We start from the raw sequence: 14,841 nt of genomic DNA, 5'->3' as shown, positions 1-14,841 counted from the left end.
TGCATCAGAGATGGGGAACCTGTGGTCCTCAGTATGTTGTTGGACTCCAACTCCAACCATCTCCCATCAGCAATGGTCAACAATGATGTGAGGTGTAGTCCAACAACATATGGAGAGTCACATGTTCCCCATCCCTGCTTTATACAAACCTTTGGATCATTTTTGTTGAGAAAGCCAATGTCCTCCTGTTCTCAAGTCTGGAAGAAAGGGTGTGTATGCGTGTGAAGATGTTGGCTATCAATCCAGTTGTCTCAAAAGCTTGTGCATGATCCAAGATAGGCAAAGGTCAATATTCAAAGCATCAGTCTAGGAACAAGAACAAGTACTGTAGTCCAAAAACCAGCATCTTCACACCAAAGATTCTGACTGAATGGCTTTAGGTCTTGATAACATCTAGTGAATAGAGGAAATAGACCTTGAGATCAGCTGACTGGGGGTGCTAAGGAGATTTTTGACAACACCCTCAAAGCACAGAGTTTTCTTGCAAGAAGACAGAGAGCAGTTGACACAAGATAGGTGTATAAGGTGCTTCCTGGCACTTTGTATGGAAAAGGGCAGCGTTCCAGTAACTTCCAAAAAGTTACAGCAAATCCCAACCTCTTTTTTCATTGCTGGCTTTTGGAGGAAGCGGAAATGCTTGCTTATGGCATATTGGAAGTTAGAAAGAATAAACTATTCATGAGCATAATACCTGCTATATCTACTTCTAGATAGTAATTAACCATGTTTTCAGGTGCTGTGTTTGGATGGGAGGGAGAGAGGAGATTGCTTGGGGTATGAAATGTTAAGGTAAGGGGGGAACTGAAGGGAAGATAGAATGAGTGAGTGATAGATCCTTTTGTCAGTTGGCAGTTGGGAGAGCACAGGGGGGATTAGTTTTGTGAGAACGTGTTTTAAGAGATTACTAGTTCAATTTGTGTTCACCTCAGATGTCAGTTTACTTTTGGGTAGCTACTTATGCATTGCCCAAGAAAAGACGAAGTGCATATTTTAAAAGAGGACAAAGGAGGTCACAGCTTTGCATAACATTTGCATGTGCTTAATTACATGCATATATGCAAATTGAGAAATAATTGCTATAATTTAAATTTAAATACAAATGCAATACCTATCACCATGGAGGTGACCTGCATGCCTGCTCAGTCTGCTGTCCAGGTACTAGCTATTGGTGGGCAAAGTTCCTCTCCCTTCTTATGGTTCCTTGTCTTCAGGATGATGGTCAATGGTTAGAGATGAGTGGAGCTGTAGTCCTAGCACAAGAGCACTGTCCTCTTTTAGGTAGGATATGTGGCTGCCTTTGTTTACTGTGGCTTCAGAAATGTAAAGTATTGCACTTGGGCAAAAAAAATGAGAGGCACAAATACAAGATGGGTGACACCTGGCTTGAGAGCACTACATGTGAAAAGGATCTAGGAGTCTTGGTTGACCACAAACTTGACATGAGCCAACAGTGTGACGCCGCAGCTAAAAAAGCCAGTGCAATTCTGGGCTGCATCAATAGGAGTATAGCATCTAGATCAAGGGAAGTAATAGTGCCACTGTATTCTGCTCTGGTCAGACCTCACCTGGAGTACTGTGTCCAGTTCTGGGCACCACAGTTCAAGAAGGACACTGACAAACTGGAACGTGTCCAGAGGAGGGCAACCAAAATGGTCAAAGGCCTGGAAACGATGCCTTATGAGGAACGGCTAAGGGAGCTGGGCATGTTTAGCCTGGAGAAGAGGAGGTTAAGGGGTGATATGATAGCCATGTTCAAATATATAAAAGGATGTCACATAGAGGAGGGAGAAAGGTTGTTTTCTGCTGCTCCAGAGAAGCGGACACGGAGCAATGGTTCCAAACTACAAGAAAGAAGATTCCACCTAAACATTAGGAAGAACTTCCTGACAGTAAGAGCTGTTTGACAGTGGAATTTGCTGCCAAGGAGTGTGGTGGAGTCTCCTTCTTTGGAGGTCTTTAAGCAGAGGCTTGACAACCATATGTCAGGAGTGCTCTGATGATGTTTCCTGCTTGGCAGGGGTTTGGACTCGATGGCCCTTGTGGTCTCTTCCAACTCTATGATTCTATGATTCTATGATTCATCACTCCTGAAATAAACTCCCCGTCTCTTGTTTACCCAGGGTAATTGTCGGTGGGACCCATATTAAAAAGGTTTTGAACAACCAGCCTGATACATACACCTACACCGCGGTGTTAGCACTGGAAGACTGACAGATAGCTTGCTGGAGCAGCAGGAACAGTCATTATGTTTTCCAATTTTAGCATTCCGTTGAGATGGAATTGATGGTTTTGTGTTGGATTCAGACAGAATTTACATTTTTTCTGATGAAAAGGGAATAGCTTCCAGGCAGATGCAGGTGGGGAATTTGATCCTTCATCCCATTGGAGTTTGACATCCTCAACACAGATGCCGAACGATGCAATGATTGTTTTTGTCATCTGTCAGTGATTTGTGAACATCGTTGTTCACAGTAGAAAGGGGCATCCAAGATCTGTTTCAGAAATCTGACCAACAACCTGCAGCATGGGATATTATTAAGACAAGGTGATGATCCAGTGAGTGGGTAAGAACATGAGAAGAGCCAATGGCTAATGGCCATCTAGTCCAGCACTCTGTTCTCACAGTGGCCAACCAGTTCCCCTTGGGAAATTAGCAAGGAGGATCTGAGAGCAACAGCACCCACTCCTTCTGCAGTTTCCAGCAGCTAGTATTCAGAGGTATACTGCCTTCATCAATGGAGCCAGAATATATTGTAGTTGTCATGGCTTGTAGCCTTACCCTCCATTAATTTGTCTAATCCTCTTTTAAAGCCATCCAAGTTGATGGCTACCACAACCTCTTAAAGCATTCAATCTTATAGATTAACTAACCACCACTTGTTGAATAAACACTTTATTCTCTCTGTCCCGAATCTTCCTATGTTCTTTGGCTATCCCCAAGTTCTAATATTTCGAGAGACAGAGAAAAACATTTCTCTATCCACTTTCTCCACACTGTGTATAAATTTATACACCTCTATCATGCCATTTTACTTACTTACTTACTTACTTACTTACTTACTTACTTACAGGTAAATGTAAAGGGACCCCTGACCATTAGGTCCAGTCGTGGCCGACTCTGGGGTTGCGGTGCTCATCTCGCTCTACTGGCCGAGGGAGCCGGCGTACTGTTTCCAGGTCATGTGGCCAGCATGACTAAGCCGCTTCTGGCGAACCAGAACAGTGCACGGAAATGCCATTTACCTTCCCACTGGAGCGGGGAAGGTATCTACTTGCACTCTGACGTGCTTTCAAACTGCTAGGTTGGCAGGAGCAGGGACCGAGCAACAGGAGCTCACCCCGTCGTGGGGATTTGAACTGCTGACCTTCTGATTGGCAAGTCCTAGGCTCTGTGGTTTAACCCACAGCGCCACCCGCGTCCCACTTACTTACTTACTTTCCTTTTAATTAAAAAGGGCATTGTTGTTGTTGTTGTTGTTGTTGTTGATGATGATACTATTGTTCTGGTGCCCATTATTTACTAATAATATTTTTGGTCAGTAAACACAGACTGCGTTTCTAATAGCTCTAAAATTTCCCAACCTTCTTTTTTTTTGGGGGGGGGGAGATACCTTGCCCACAATATTTGACTTAATGATCTCCTGTAGAAGTAAATTCCTGAGGTTGACTCCAGGCTGCATAAGATGGCATTTGTTCTAAATTGGCTGCCCTTTCCTTTAATTGAGTGTCCTGTTGTTCTGGTGTTCCAGGCAGAGTTAAAAAGAAGGGGCAGAGATGGGTCCTCGCTGATCGCCTTTATAATTCTGAATAGCTGGACGCGGTCCCCTGCTGCTCTCTTTTCCATCCGGGCGAAATCAATGAAAGTCATTTTGACTTCAGCAATCTGGACCTAAGCATTTTTATTCTCTCTCTCCCCCCCCCGCCCCCCGCTTTTTGGCAGTATCTTTTCAATCTGCGCAATTTGGCTCCTGGGTTGTTTTGAAGTCCTGTGGGAATTTACGTAGCTCTTTTCCCCGAACTCATTTGCCGTGTGCTTCCCAAGTGCTCTTCACGCATCTCAGATCAGCAATCAACCACAATCCTGCAGTTTGTGAGTTTTGTGCTAAGCACAAGATCTCAGGCAACGCTTCCGGTGTTTCAGTCTTTATCAAAAGTTAGAGGCATTTTTTCTACCCCGAACTGCAAATTTGCATCCTCCAGCCTTTACCTTTCAGTGACTGCTGTGCTGATATTTTCTCCCTTTTTTTTAAAAAAAAGAAATCATTCTCTGTCAATTAATGAGGAAATTGTCAAAAGAGAGAGGAGGTTTTAGTGAAAAGCCCATGGGTAGGGTGTAAGTTTTTTGGGATGTTTGCCTTACATTCAAGGTACTCAAGCGGTGATTGTGGGTGTCCTTTCTTTTATTCTATGAGGGCTTCAGATTCTGCAGCCTCCTTTTCTGAAAATCCCATATATCATAAGAGGATCAGGCCTACAGCCCATCTAGTCCAACATCCTGCTATCACAATCAGATACCTGTTAGAAACCCACAAGCAGGACCCAAGTATAAGAGCACTTTTGCCTTCTGTGATTTCCCTCACAAGCATTGCTGCCTCCCAACAGCTTGTAGCCATCAACAGCTTTCTCCTACATGAATTTGTGCTACCTCTTTTAAAGCTATCACTGCCTCTGTGTGGTGTAGTGGTTAAGAGCGGTGGACTCGTAATCTGGTGAACCGGGTTTGCTTCCCTGCTCCTCCACATGCAGCTGCTGGGTGACCTTGGGCTAGTCACACTTCTCTGAAGTCTCTCAGCCCCACTCACCTCACAGAGTGTTTGTTGTGGGGGAGGAAGGGAAAGGAGAATTTTGGCCGCTTTGAGACTCCTTTGGGTAGTGATAAAGTGGGATATCAAATCCAAACTCCTCCTCCTCCTCCTCCTCCTCCTCCTCCTCCTCCTCTTCTTCTTCTTCTTGGAGTGAGTTCCTTGGTTTAACTATGAACTGCAAGAACTAACTTTTATTTGTCCTCAATCTTCCAACACTCAGCTTCACCGGATGTCCACAAACTCTGGTGTTATGAGAGAAGGATAATTCCCCCTCCCCTTCTCTATCTACTTTCTCCATGAATAATTTTATAAATGTCTATCATGTTGCCTCTTATGTGCCTTTTCACTAAATGAAAAATTCACATACACTGCCACCTCTCCTCACTGGGCCTTCACTCCATCTTGGGCCAGTTGTGGAAGGGAAGCTCAGGCCTACTATTTTTTCATATTTATTTATATTTACTTTACTTAAGAGGACTCATAGACCAGTTAATCATCACAAATCTCTAAGCAGTTTACACAAATGATGGCATGGAGCAATACTTGCCAATCTGGCTAGGGGGCAGGCATGTTAGCCCCAGAGCTGGGCCTTCAAGAAACACTCTCCAAAACAGTTAAGGGGGTCCCCAAGTAAGGAGCAGAGAGCCCACCCCTGCTTACCCTATCAAAGCAGTTTGGGGAATGCAACTGGAAACCAACTAAGGCTGAAATCCTGGCCCCAGATAACTTGAATTCAGTGGCACTTACTTCTGAGAAGACATGGTCAGGGTTGCAGTCTGTATGCACAGCTTTGAAAAAAGCAAACCAGAGGGCAGCATCCAGCAAAATAGTTTGAATAGGTCAAGGACTTCTGGCTCAGCAATGGAACTGGCCCCCCTCTCCTCTCCGTCTCCCCCCACAATCTGCCATGAGAGCTAATTTGGGGTGGGGTAGGGAGCGAGGGAGGGATTGGAAGTTCCATTGCACAGTGTGAAGTCCCTGTACTGAAATCCTTCATTGGATGCTGCACCAAATCTAAAACAATGTCGGTTCATTCGTTGGTTCATCCTGTCTTTCTTCAGACAATTCGTCACATTAGGAGAACAGGAGACTCAGACCACTGGCAATCACCATTTCCTCCCCAACATCCCATGTGTGTCGGTGGGGGCAAGAAATGCAGGTCTCTTAACAGCACACTTAACAAACGACACTTCCCAGGATGCTTTGGGGAAAGTCATGACTGTTCAAAGTGGTATTAAAGGTAAAGGTAAAGGCCCCCTGACAGTTAAGTCCAGTCGCAGAAGACTCTGGGGTTGCGGTGCTCATCTTGAGGAGATTTCACCCCTCCCATATCCAAGAATCTCCTGATGAGTCTGCTGATTCTCCAGAGAGGAGGGGCAGTGTTCTGCTCTCTACTTATTCTGCTCCAGCACCACATCAAAGAGTCAGTCAGTCAGTCAGTGTGTCGGAGAGAGAGAGACTGAGTGTTACAGATTGTGTGTAGAGATAAGGTTGCTGCTAAGAGCAGCTGCAGACACTCAGTGTAGTGCAGCATTCATTTATGCTTAGACCTCATTAAGCTCTGTATATAGTTGTATAATAGTTGTAGATAGAATAAAGAAGATATTCTACAGAGCTGCTCTCTGAGTCGTTTATACTCTGCTGTACTCTGCTATACTCTGCTTTGGACGACTGTCTTCTTGTGGAAGTGAATCCGGTGCTCACAACTCTAAGCTGTGAGTCCACAGCACTTTGACCTGTTCCTGTCCAGAAGGTGGTCTCTGGAAGTGCTACCCAGCTCGCCTAGCCCAGTCGGGGCTGAAGTGCATGAGTCCAGTTGGTGGTACTGGCTCAAGGGCGATGCTGACACATCTTGCTTTACAGGCCGAGGGAGCTGGCATTCGTCTGCAGACAGTTTTTCCGGGTCATGTGGCCAGCATGACTAAGCCACTTCTGGCGAACAGAGCAGCGCACGGAAACGCCGTTTACCTTCCCATTGGAGTGGTACCTATTTATCTACTTGCACTTTTTTGGCATGCTTTCATACTGCTAGGTGGATAGGAGCCGGGACTGAGGAACAGGAGCTCACCCCGTCGCGGGGATTCAAACCACTGACCTTCTGATCAGTAAGCCCAAGAGACTTAGTGGTTTAGACCACAGCGCCACCCGCGTCCCTTTGAAAGTGGTATAATAGTGCTCTAAATGTTTGGTGTGACTGTAGCCCTACTAAACCTGGTATGCACTTCATGCTCTCAGTGACCCAGCTGGTTTTTAAAGTTCTGGTGTTCACAGCCAAGAGAAACCCAATTTCCACCTAAATAATCTGCCAGCACCTTGCTTCTGCAGGTAAACATGGCAGACATAAACTTCAACAACCAAGAGGCCTTAATCATACCAGCCCAATATACGGGTAGATAGCAGAGTTGTGTCAAACAGTCAATTCAGTTGGTAGCAAGTACTTCCCCCGCCCCCCCCGGCAATCAGGCAGGTAGGAATTAAGTAGACAAGAACCATATATATATTATAATCTGGATTTTTTTCAGCATGCTGAATTGTCCCCATTAACTGAACATCAAGTCATTATATATATATATGCTGATTTTAAAATGGTCTTGGAGAAGTAAGCTGGCATAGTCTTCAGATGCTGTCGAAAAGTGTGTTGGAAAACAAGGCTTGTCGAATATATGGAATGTGCGCGCAGGGAGGAAGATAACAGACAGCCTAATACCGGGGCCTTCTGCTGCCTTTTTGAATGCAAATTCCAGCTGTCAGATCTTAATTAAAAAGTACCAGTCAGCACTATTTAACAATTGGGAGAGAACTAAAATGCTAGGTTGCTTGGGGTGGCGGCGGTAGTGGAAATCCGCAACTTCTAAATTCAGTAGGTGGGGTGACAGGTATGTAATTATCCTCCGATCAAGAAGGGGATGAGAAAATGACTGCAGTTCCTGAGGGGGCGGAGCTTTGGCAATTTTCACCCTCTGGAGAGGAGGGCTTTGCAGTCAGGGCTCATTTGTAAGCCCTTTGCTTTTCAAAAGAAAGCCTCCTTTTATGTGGAGTGTCACTGAAGCTCCTAGGGGGAGAGGTGGATGATTTTGCAGGGATGTGCTTTTATAGGAAGATGTTACAAGTTAGCTCGCATGCACAGACCTTAACCACCCATCACATACTTGAATAAGGCAGCATGGCGCTTTTTGAACTGTAAAACCACCTTCCTGGTACTGCATAATCTTCTGGTGGCTAGATGTGCCTGAGCTAAACTTGAGTAAAGGAGGGGAGTTGCAGGGGGTTTTTTGTTTGCAAAGGAACAGAGACCTCCAGGAGAAAAACCTAGGCAGTAGTTAGGGATGGAGGAGACATTTGACTCAGTTCACGTTTAAAGGCAAACCTAGCTAATCCACATTTTCCAGAAAACATGAGAAGCAAAACACATGAACTAGATCACCCTTGGGACTACCTTCCAACTCTACAGTTCTATGATTCTATGAAAATATGGACCTCAATTCACACCTCTCTATTTTTGCAATGCAGTAATGTGTACAAAATGCACATAACTAGCGTAAAGTATGCATATAAGTGCGTATATTAGCATAAACAACATTCATTTTATTAGAGGAAATCACTTTGCATAAATGGGACTATTAGGAGAAATTCACACTCAAACGCTGGTGACTTTTCATGATGACTTAAAGAACCACAAACTGATATGGAAATGTGGAGAACTGGGCTTCAGGCTGGAAAAAAAATGAGAAATGGGAAGAAACTGAAACTGACAGATTTCCCCATCCCTAGCAGTATGTCTGAAGCTCAACATCAAAAAAATGAAGATCATGGCCACTGGTTCCATCACCTCCTGGCAAATAGAAGGGGAAGAAATGGAGGCAGTGAGAGATTTTACTTTCTTGGGCTCCATGATCACTGCAGATGCTGACAGCAGTCGCGAAATTAAAAGACGCCTGCTTCTTGGGAGAAAAGCAATGACAGCATCTTAAAAAGCAGAGACATCACCTTGCTGGCAAAGGTCCGTATAGTTAAAGCTATGGTTTTCCCAGTAGTGATGAATGGAAGTGAGAGCTGGACCACAAAGAAGGCTGATTGCTGAAGAATAGATGCTTTTGAATTATGGTGCTGGAGGAGATTCTTGAGAGTCCCATGGACTGCAAGAAGATATAACCTATCCATTCTGAAGGAAATCAGCCCTGAGTGCTCACTGGAAGGACAGATCCTGAAGCTGATGCTCCAATAATTTGGCCACCTCATGAGAAGAGAAGACTCCCTGGAAAAGACCCTGGTGTTGGGCAAGATTGAGGGCACAAGGAGAAGGGGACGACAGAGGACGAGATGGTTGGACAGTGTTCTCGAAGCTACCAGCATGAGTTTCACCAAACTGTGGGAGGCAGTGGAAGACAGGAGTGCCTGGCATGCTCTGGTCCATGGGGTCACGAAGAGTCGGACACGACTTAACAACTAAGCAACAACAACAAAGCAGTAAGTAAATGTCCAATCAGGCATCATGTGAGTGGAGACAGAGTGGAAAAAGCAGTTGTTTGGCTGTTTAAAAGATGTAGGAAACCGCCCCTGAGAAATCTCAGCTATCTTACCGAAATGTTTGTTTGCTTTCCTTGAAGTGCCTCTTCCACACAGGAACCTTCAAATTGGCAAAATGAACTCTTGCCTCAGGTCTCACTGGTTTTGCCCAAGGAATGAGGTGTGTGACTAGCCCCAGACTGCCAACAGGCATCTATGGCTGGTGAGAGGAGAATAGAATAATAGCACCACTGGATCAGGCCAGTGGTCAGACTTTCAAGTTTGCTTGTGACAAAATGCCATAAAGGAGGTAAGAAAAATATGGAAAGCAACCAAGCAGAGGCTGGATACTTCTTTCCTTTTCTTTAATGAGATTCCTACTTCACAGTAGGATTTTAATAAGTAGCTACTTATTTGCAGCACTGTCTGCACCCCCCCTCCAAGATTCCGTTTCAGCTGGATGAGTGTCTTTTGTTATGGCTCAGTGTGATTTACAAGTAGAATCTATGCATTTAGAAGGAAACATCACTGAGATCAATGGAGCTTACTTCCAGGAAACTGCTCTGGACTGCAGTCATGCTGATCCTCATAAATAGGGTATTGTGCAACGCACTGCTGTTCTTTGGTGTGTGTGTGTGTCTGTGAACACAACCGCCTGGGGTTACAGCTGTACACATTTGCCAGTCACAATAAGATCCTGAACTTCAAAAATTGCCACCATATAATCCTTTCCTCCTTCAACATTGTCCCAGTGAAAATCACACCTGAAGCTCCGGCTAGCTGCAATAATAATAATAATAATAATAATAATAATAATAATAATAATAAAAAATAAATAAATAAATGCTCCCGTTGTCCAACAAGATAATCAAGGGCAAGCATACCCATTTATTTTATATATAGTCAGCCTGTCCAATAACATGGAAAGAAAGGTTTGTATTTATCCCCTATTCCTTCCTGTAGTGCTACCCCTTCACAGCTTAGCAAAAAACTAAAAAAGAAAGGGGGAAAAATCCCTCTCTTATATTCCCACAGGTGAGGGCTGTACCATTTCTATTTGCCAGGCTAAAGCAATACCCTCCAAGTGGTTCTCCCAGACCTTGTAAATTATTCAGCCATTTTTAAGCCTTTTGCTGTTCAACTGATGGTCTTCATATTGTATTCCATTCATTTTCATGCTTGTAAGCTGCCCTGGGAACTTTTATGATTGAAGGCGCAATACATTCATATATCAAATAAGCAGACAGAGGGAGAGACAGACAGACAGACAATGGCTTGGATCCTAAGTCAGGCTAACATAAAGATGTTAAAGTCTTTAAACTCTAAGTGGTTCAGCCTCCAGCATCTCCTGGTCGGGCTGGGAGTGAATCCTTGTATGAAATCCTGGAGAGTGGCTTCCAGTCAGTGTAGACAATACAGTGGTAAAGGTAAAGGTAAAGGGACCCCTATCTGAGGTAGACTACAATGTCCCTATTTTGTGAGGTAAGAGCTGTTCAATAGTGAAACAGACTCCCTTGGAAATTGAGGGACTCTCCTTCACTGGAGGTTTTTAAGAAGAGGTTGGATGGTGATCTATCAGGGATTCCTCAGCTGGGATTTCTTCATTGCAGGCAGTTGGACTACATAACTAGATAGAAGAGGAAGTCATTTGATTCTTTCAGTTTTCCAGAATGGCAAGGAACTGATAATGCTATCGTGTGAAAGCATGCAAAATCTGAAAGGAAACAAAAGGTCAGTGATTGTCAGCTAGTCATAGGTAAAGGTAAAGGGACCCCTGACCATTAGGTCCAGTCGTGACCGACTCTGGCGTTGCGGCGCTCATCTCGCTTTACTGGCCGAGGAAGCCAGAGTACAGCTTCTGGGTCATGTGACCAGCATGACTAAGCCGCTTCTGGCGAAACAGAGCAGCGCACGGAAACGCCGTTTATCTCACAGCCGGAGCGGTACCTATTTATCTACTTGCACTTTGACGTGCTTTTGAACTGCTAGGTTGGCAGGAGCAGGGACCGAGGAACGGGAGCTCATCCCATTGCGGGGATTCAAACCGCTGACCTTCTGATCAGCAAGTCCTAGGCTCAGTGGTTTAACCCACAGTGCCACCCGCGTCCCTTTATACAGTGGCAACTTGGCTTAAGTACTTAATTCGTTCCAGAGGTCCTTTCTTAACCTGAAACTGTTCTTAACTTGAAGCACCACTTTAGCTAATGGGGCCTCCCACTGCCACCGTGCCGCTGGAGCACGATTTCTGTTCTCATCCTGAAGCAAAGTTCTTAACCCAAGGTACTATTTCTGGGTTAGTGGAGTCTGTAACCTGAAACATATGTAACCCGAGGTACGACTGTACTGAGATAGATGGATCAACGCTCACTATAAGGCAGCTTCCTATGCCCATAGAATCACAGAAGTGTACGGTTGGAAGGGACCCCAACATTGCAGCCCAACCCTTCAATGACCAATGAGTCCAACCGATGACTCAGAGACTAAGAGTCTCATGCTTTACTGAATGAGGAGAGTTTATCTCTGATTCCTCCATTGCGAGCTTGCAAGTAAACTGGTCCTACTCTTATAAGGATTTTATATGCTTATAAGATAAAAGGAAAAGCTAAAGGACCCCTGGATGGTTAAGTCCAGTCAAAGGCGACTATGGGGTTGCGGCACTCATCTCGCTTTCAGGCTGAGGGAACTGGCGTTTGTTCACAGACAGCTTTCCAGGTGATATGGCCAGCATAACTAAACTGCTTCTGGTGCAACGGGACACCGTGACAGAAACCAGAGAGCACGGAAACACCATTTACCTTCCTGCCGCAGCGGTACCTATTTATCTACTTGCACTGGCATGCTTTCGAACTGCTAGGTTGGCAGGAGCTGGGACAGAGCAACGGGAGCTCATCCCATCACAGGGATTCAAACCACTGACCTTCTGATTGGCAAGCCCAAGAGGCTCAGTGGATTAGATCACAGCGCCACCTGCGTCCCTATGTGCTTATAGTATCACACTGAACAGGAAACTTTCCTCCTGCGAATTTCCTTATTTTAGGATCCTATGGGATTCTCCTCTCTCTAACACAAACACATAGGGGTTTAAGGAGAGCTTGGCCCATCTAACTCAGTACTGTCTGCACTGGCTAAAAGCTGTTCTCTAGGGTTTGAGCCTGTGGAGATTCCCAGCCAGATGCCATGAATTGAACCTGAGATGTTTTGGACGCAAGACGGACGCAAGCTACAGCTTCTCCTCCAACACACCCACACCAATCATATTAAACCCCCTCCATTACTATGGCTATGGATTCAGTGAGAGGATATTTTTATCATTCCCTTCCACCCCCAATTCCATCATTTCTAGAGGCTGGGAGTGAATGACAAGGGATGGATCACTTATAACGTTATTGTTTCATGCTGGCTTCCTCTGGGATCTGTCAAAGGAATATGGCTTTGCCACTGGGACTCTAAGCTTGACCTGGCATGACATTCCTTCTCTTCTTCTGGACCGTTGTGAATGAGTAGCTTCTCCCCCTTTGATCTAGAGAAGCGGCAGTGAGACAGCTGCCGAGGATGCGGGGGGGGGGGAGAGAGCTTTCAACTCCATACTGGGAAGATTCTGAAAAATTGGACGGACTTTATAGCAAAATAACATACAATTAAATTTCGACTAATGAGGGATGAGTGGAAGAGCTAAAACAAAGCGCAAATGACCCCTAGGAGGTTGGGAGCCGAGTGGGGAACAAGTCATTAAAGAACATAATAACCAGGGAAGGAGATGAAGAATATTAATTGCTCCAGAAGGGTATAATTATGAGTAATGGGATGATAACATAAAAGAGAATATTTAAGCCAATCAACAGGAGGAACTGCTCCCGCTTGTGAAGGCGAAGGAGATGGGAGAATACCATCGGCGTAAATATCCAAACAGGTACTTTTTCATAAAACTGGGTTTGCCACGAGGCCATGGACTTGATGGTATGGAAAAAGAATATTGCTAGCAAATGGACAGGCTCCATGGATTTGATAGGGGCTCATTTATCCACAGGATGGCAAATTTAAAGTGGATGAAGAGAAGGCAATTGTATCTCCCACTAGAAGCATTTTCCTGTAATACAGTGGTACCTCGGGTTACAGAAGCTTCAGGTTACAGATGCTTCAGATTACAGACTCCGCTAACCCAGAAATAGTACCTCGGGTTAAGAACTTTGCTTCAGGATGAGAACAGAAATTGTACGGTGGCAGTGGGAGGCCCCATTAGCTAAAGTGGTACCTCAGGTTAAGAACAGTTTCAGGTTAAGAACGGACCTCTGTAACGAATTAAGTTCTTAACCAGAGATAAAGATAAAGGGTAAAGGGACCCCTGACCATTAGGTCCAGTTGTGGCCGACTCTGGGGTTGTGGCGCTCATCTCGCTTTATTGGCCGAGGGAGCCAGCGTACAGCTTCCGGGTCATGTGGCCAGCATGACTAAATCGCTTCTGGCGAACCAGAGCAGCACACGGAAACGCTGTTTACCTTCCCACCGGAGCGGTACCCATTTATCTACTTGCACTTTGATGTGCTTTCGAACTGCTAGGTTGGCAGGAGCAGGGACCGAACAACGGGAGCTCACCCTGTCGCGGGGATTTGAACCGCCGACCTTCTGATCGGCAAGCCCTAGGCTCTGTGGTTTAACCCACAGCGCCACCTGCGTCCCAGAGTTACCACTGTATAAAAGACATGATTTGTTTTGCAGGGTGAAAGCTGGTCAGTGGAACCTGTTCCATGGGTGAGTGACAAGCTGGCATGCCAGGGACAGCCAATATGGTGGCCAGGAATGCTGGAAGTGGTAGCCAAACAAATGTTTGTTGTTTGGCTACCACTTCCAGCATTCCTGGCCATTCATTGGCCATGCTGGCTGGGGCGGATGAGAGTTGTAGTCCAACACTGCCTTCCGCTGATTTACACCCTAAGTGAGAGAGAGGTATGAAAGGTTGTGGTATTTCTTTTAATTTGCCACAGAGCTAACTGGCATTCTTAACACATATCAAGTGTGATGAGCAGATCTATTGTGATTTTGCTACTTTACATTTCTTTGACTGGGTGCATTTGGAAAGGGTCCCTGAAATATAAATGTCCTTCCTCTGTTTGAACATAAAAAAGATAGCTACGTAGGTAATTGGTTCTGATGTGTGTGGTGGGGTTTTTTTGGGGGGGGGGAGAAACCCCTCTTAATCAGGGGAAGCTATTTTTAAAAATGCAAAATCACACACTCTAAAAATTGCATGATTACAAAATTACATGCTGTAAAAAGACAACGTCCAAATTAATAAGCTATGTCGAAGAAATTCCACCCTGCAAACTAAAATATTTAATTAAATTCCAGATAAATGTATAATTCAGAAAAACCCCGTAAACCTCAATATCATGATCATATCAGAGTTGTAACTTAGAAAAAAAATAGTGCCCCCCAGCTTTAATTTCTGATAAAACCCAAAACACTCTTACGATTTGCATGATAAAATGGCCTTATCAAAGCCACCACATGGTAAAATTGCCAGTTACCAAAT

This window comes from Podarcis raffonei, chromosome 4 (genome assembly GCF_027172205.1).
Source record: "Podarcis raffonei isolate rPodRaf1 chromosome 4, rPodRaf1.pri, whole genome shotgun sequence".
In the NCBI taxonomy this organism is placed as follows: Eukaryota; Metazoa; Chordata; class Lepidosauria; order Squamata; family Lacertidae; genus Podarcis; species Podarcis raffonei.
Note: the sequence above shows the minus strand (reverse complement) of the source record.